The sequence below is a fragment of the Cnephaeus nilssonii genome (assembly GCF_951640355.1).
Source record: "Cnephaeus nilssonii genome assembly, chromosome: 6".
Classification (NCBI taxonomy): domain Eukaryota; kingdom Metazoa; phylum Chordata; class Mammalia; order Chiroptera; family Vespertilionidae; genus Cnephaeus; species Cnephaeus nilssonii.
Window position 1 is genome coordinate 49,651,758 of NC_137077.1, and position 6,068 is coordinate 49,657,825.

Below are 6,068 nucleotides of genomic sequence, written 5' to 3' on the forward strand. Positions count from 1 at the left end.
TCAGGAACTACACATTGCACCACCCTTTTGCACCGTGCTCTCTGCTCCCGCTGGGCATGGAGGTGCAGGCGGCGCAGCGGTCAGCAGGTGGCGCGCGGGGTCCGCGGATGGCGGGGTGAACATTGCTGGCGGGAAAGGAATCCAGAGGGTGGGGCTGGAAGACTGGTTCAAACAGACCCACCTGCAGGTGAGGGTGGGCGTTGGGGGACGGACTTTGCAACAAGAGGGTCAGACACCCAGAGGGACAGATATACACCCCGTCCTCCGGAGGGACAGATTTCCAACCCCGCACTAATAGAATCACAGCCCCTCAGAGGGACCAGCACAAAAGGACAGCTCCCTCCTCCTCCTGAGTATTATGGGCTGTTGTTTGATGGCTCCGGGTGAGCCAAATGGGGGCAGGAGGGACCGCGCTGGCCTGACAGGGTGCCCTGGGCCTTTGTGCCTGTGAGAAGAGGGCAAGGGCTCTGGAGGGGCACAGGCTGGAGATCTGATTCCAGCTCTGCCTTGGGGTGACCCTAAGCAAGCCCCTCAACCTCTCCTGAAATGGGGGCGATGTCTGGTCGGGGCCAACCAGGGGCATGGCACACAGAGCGGCTGTGGAGGTGATTACAAGCTGCCAGAGCCTCCTCCACCGTAAACCTGCAGTTTCTTTCTTTAAAAAAAAATATTTTTATTGATTTCAGAGAGAGGAAGGAAGAGGGAGAGAAAGATAGAAACATCAATGATGGGAAAGAGTCATTGATCGGCTGCCTCCTGCATGCCCCACACTGGGGGTTGAGCCCACAACCCGGGCTTGTGCCCTGGCCTGGAATTGAACCGTGACTTCCCTGTGTAGACCGGTGCTCAACCACTGAGCCACGCTGGCTGGGCAACCTGCAGTTTTTTTTTTTTTTTAAACAAATAGTGTTTAATGAGCACTTACTAAGTGCCACCCCTTGCGAGGTACCGGGGATACAGTGGTGAGCCAGTCACATGGGGTGGCATCTGTCTTAAGGATCTGGCATTCTAATGAGGGGGTGTGTGTGTCCAAGGGCTTGTCGAAATGAAAACTGCCCCCCACCCTTTGATTCTTGGAGATGGAAACTATGGGGTAAAAGAGACCGGCAGAAGAGGCCTTTCTCTCTTTTATTTCTTGTCCAAGGCTGGGCGGGGCAAATTCAGGTCTTGCTGTTCTGCTCTGGCCTCTGCCTCTCATCACAGAAGTCAGATCCCGCAACTCTCCACCCCAAACCCTCCTTCTTAGTCAGAGCTGACGTCCAACAACGACCCAGGAGGCGGCACAGTCCGGGCCCCACCTCTGACCAGTCTCCTCCTCCTCCTCCTCCTCCTCCTCCTCCTCCTCCTCCTCCTCCTCCTCCTCCGGGGATCCCGTCTTCCCTCCGCCGCAGCCACACCGGCCTCCGGGCAGGGCTGTTGCCTTTGCTATTCCCTCTGCTTGAGGGCTCGTCCCCGGGCACCCACGTGGCCTGCGCCTTCACCTCCTCCTGGGTTTGATGAAATGTCCGCTTCTCAGTGAGACTTTCCCTGAGCTTCCCCCCCCCCCCCCCGCCCCCGCACGCGTCTCCTTTATTGTTCTCCTTAGCTTTTATTCTTGCCATTGGGCGGACTCTATCTTGTTCAACGCACTTCTCTCTTGTCTGTCTCCCCAAAAGACTAAACTCCATGCAATCAGGGGTTTGGCAGATTTGTTCACGCTGTATCCCCAGAGCCGGAAGCATGCCTGGCACACAGTAGGCATTACTGTGTGTTTGTGGAGAGGGGGTGGGGGCTGGCTCCGAGGTGGCGGGTATCTTGGGGGTGGGGCTGGTGGCAGGGAGGAGGCTGACTTAGAGGCTGCGGTGGAGCCACAACTGGCACCAACCTGGCAGGGGTGGGAGGGCTGGGGGGTGAGGCGGAGGAGGAGGCAGGAGGATTCTGGTTCTTTCTTGCTCTCTTTGGGACGGAAGATGAGTGGCCATGGTAACAGCCACCAAATTCTCATGCCTTAGTTGGGACAAGGAGAGGCAGGTTTCTCCCCTTGAAAAAAATTAAAAACGTGAGATAAAAATCCAGCAATCAAAGGAGGGAGACATGGTCTTTCTCCCTCCCTTCCTCTGACCGACCGACCTCCCTCCCTTCCTTCCTTCCTTCCTTCCTTCCTTCCTTCCTTCCTTCCTTCCTTCCTTCCCCTACACCATCACCCCCATCTCTGACAACCGTTCTCTGCTTCTGAGTTTGCTTTTTTTAAAAAATTTCCACATATAAATGAGATCATACAGTATTTGTCTTTCTCTGACTTATTTCACTTAATGTAATCCCTCAAAGTCCATCCATGATGTTGCAAATGGCAGGATTTCCTTCTTATGGTTGAATAGTACGCCATCATATATATATTCCACAACTTAAAAAAATGTATTTTTTAATTCATTTCAGAGAGGAAGGAAGAGGGATAAAGAGATAGAAATATCAGTGATGAGAGAATCATTGATCAGCTGCCTCCTGCATGCTCCCTACTGGGGATCAAGTCCACAACCCGGGCATTTGCCCTTGACCAGAATCGAACCCAGGACCCTTCAGTCCACAGCCTGACGCTCTATTCACTGAGCCAAACCAGTTAGGGCTATTCCACAACTTGAAAAAACACATCATGTTTTTAATTGTTTTCAGAGAGAGGAAGGAAGAGGGAGAGAGAGAGACAGGAACATCAATGATGACAGAGAAACATCAATCACCTGCCTCTATATTTCACAATTTTTTAAACCATGGATCCATACATAGTTATTTCCATGTCTTGGCTATTTGTAAATAATGCTGCAATTTACATGGGAGTTATCTCTTAGGGATGGTGATTTTGTTTCCTTGAGATAACTACCCAGAAGTGGAATTGCCAGATCATATGGTAGTTCTATTTTTAATTTTTTTGAGGAACCTCCATACTGTTTTCCATAGTGGCTGCACCAATTTACATTCCCACCAACAATATACAAGGGCTCCTTTTATTCACACCCTCACCAACAATTCTTTCTTATCTTTTTGAGAATAGCATTCTAACAGGTGTGTGGTTTTGATTTGCATTTCCCTACTAATTCGTGATGTTGAGCACCTTTTCATGTACCCATTAGCCATCTATGTATCTCTTTGGAAAAATGTCTATTCAGTTCCTCTGCCCATTGTTTAAATTGGATTTTGTTTGTTTTTGTTATTGGTATTGAGTTGTATGAGTTCTTTATATAATTTGGATGTTATCTTCTTACCAGATATAAGATTCACAAGTATTTTCTTCTATTTAGTAGGTTGCTTTTCATTTTGTTGCAGCAAATGCTTTTGAGTTTGATGTAGTCTCGCTTGTTTATTTTTGGGAGGATGTTGGTTGTTTCTGAAAACGGGTCCCAGCAGGGGATTTGCAGGTGTTACCCACACTCCACCTGGGGCACAAGTGGAAGTCCACCTGGGCCGCGGCCACCTCCTCAGAACAATCTCCAGGCCTTTACGTCCCACCTCTTCCCAGTAGAGGGAAAGCATCTTTCTCCATCCAACCCCCTTCCCCCATGTCCCAGAACCAGCCCCCTGGGGCCCTCGCCCCAACTCCTGGTTGGGTAAGGCCCCTCAGCTCTAGGCTCTTTGCCCTCCCTGTTTGCTAGCTTCTAGAATACCTCCCCCTCCTTTTTTTATGCTTTCAGCACCCTAACTAACAGTCCTCTCATCGAATCCCCTGTTTGAAACACCGAGCCCGGTTTCTCTCTTCCTGACTGGATCCCAACTGGTACACTAGAGACGGAAAAGCCAACAAGACGAAGCGGGCTGCGCTGAATGCACAGGCCGGTCATAATAAAGCAGGAAATAAAAGTCGCGTGGAGTCGTCGGGGCTATTGCAGATGGGCAGGTCTCTCTGAGGAGATGACATTTGAGCTGACAAATGAGGAGCCAGAGCTGGGGGCGGGGTGAGTATTCCAGGTGGAGTCAGGGTCTGAGGCCTGTGGCTGCTGCTGAGCCTGCCCCTGTAGGAAGGGGTGGGGGAGGGGGGGGGAAGGGGTGGAGAGATGGCTCAACCTGTGGCCCCAGCTCTGGGCGCCTCTGAGCGCCTAGTCCCAATATCCGAGCTGAGAGTGTGGGGACCCGAGTTCTGGGTTTAGCGCGTGGAAACACAGCCCCTTCTCCGCTGGGGAGGAGAAGCTGGCGCGGCTCAGGCTCCTAGGAAGTGCTGGTCTCGCCAAGGCTGGCAGAGGGCAGTGGCTGCCGCGGTGCAGCCGCAGCCGGCCTGGCAGGCACTGATCTTTCCCTAATGGAATGTGGGCGGTCAGCTTCCCGGGGAAGGGAGGGTTGGGCCACCTGCGTACCTTTCTAGTCCTCAGCTGCCCCAGGCCTCTGAGTCTCTGAGCCTCTCCCGGACGGGGCGGGACGAGATGTAGGTGAGCCTGGGCAGGTGGTCCTTCGCAACCACTCCCCTGGGACAGGGGAAAGGCCCTCACAATGAGCATGTTTGCTGTTATTGTTGTCTTTAAGCGCTCACCTGTGCCGGGCACTGTGCCGGATTCCTTTCACGAGCCTCATCTCTTTAAAGCTTCACAACCATCTATGAGGCGGGTGCTCTATCTCCAGGAGGTTGCCCCAGACCACACAGCGAGAGGCAGCAGGCTTGGTAGCGTGAACTGAGGGGAGCAGGGAGGGGACAGCAGGGATCTGCAGAAGCACCCATCTCACCTCTGCATTTTACAGGCGAAGAAACAGCTGCGGAGAGGGGACACGCCTTGGAGCACGCGGCTGCTGACCACAACAGCGGGGACTTGGTTCAATAGGGGACCGTGAAGCCCTTAGCCCCTCGGAGGCAAGGACCCCTTTATTTCCTCCTCCCTCCCCCACTGTGCCTAGCACAGGGTGCAGCACAGAGTAGGTGCCCCAAAAGTCCTTCATGATGGTGAAGCTTTCATCCCTCAGTAGCTGCAAGCACCTGCCATTCGTGCCGTCATTCATCTATCCAGCATTTAGTAAGCACCGACTGCGTGCTTGGCGCCCTGCTAGACACTGGGTGCACAGCTGAATGAGACACAGTCCCTGCACACAGATGGTTTAGCTCCTGGGGGGCTTAGGGGTTATTGCGCATTATAATTCGGGCTCCTATAGTTTCCTCCTTCTCAACTCAGGCTTCCTCAGCCCGTGCTTGGTGACAGACAGCCTGCTCTCTGCCCAGGCCGGAGGCTGAGCAAATCTGCTCCTCCCCAGGCCATTTCCACTCCCTTCCTCTGTGCCAGCCCGAACACCCCCTCTTTCCAAGCCATCTCCCACCCCTCCTCCAGGAAGTCCTCTTGGACTAACCCCCCCCCCCCCCCCCCCAGCTGATCTGCAGGTCCCAGTGCTGAGGTCTTGAGCTCTGCCCAGGTATCTCTGGTTCTATCTGTCTCTCTATTTCTGTGGGTCTTCTCTTAGCTCCCCGGCTCCCTTAGCCTCTAGAGCTGCCCAAACGCAGGGACCACTTCCCTTCTAGCTGTTTTCCTCAGGCCTAAATAAACCAGGGGCAGGGACAGGAGCGGGGGCATGCAAGCAACCCGCAGCACACAGGGCCTGCCTTTGGCTCTGGCCCTGGACCCCCTTAGAGGAAGCTTTCTCTGGAGTTACCGGGGTACTGACTTGCCAGTCCTGCCCAAGATCTCTGAGCCCTGACCCTCCATGCTGAGCTGGGGGACACAGGCTGGGCTGAGTGTTGGGTACCTGCTCAACCCCACCGCCCTTTGTGTTTGCAGGTGGGGCCTCCAGTCTCGACTTCACCTACTGCAGGTTTGGTCATTTTCACTGCCCCTATGGCAGGCAGTCTGCAGGTAAAAAGTGGTTCCGTGCAATCAGCATGCTTCCTCTGACTTGCTGGGTGACAGTGCTTGGCCTCCCTGGGCCTCAGCTGATGACACCTGTTCTGCCACCTCACAGTGGTGAGCAGGACCAGAGATTGAGGAGAAGAACCCAAACCCAGGAAGGCCTTACTTTTGTGTGCTCAGAGCAGGGGAGGCACCCTTGGCCCGGTGTGCACGGGATTGCTCCAGAGGGCAGGAGTGGAGAGGAGGAGGAAGGAGGGAGCTGGCCCAGGAGCAGGAATC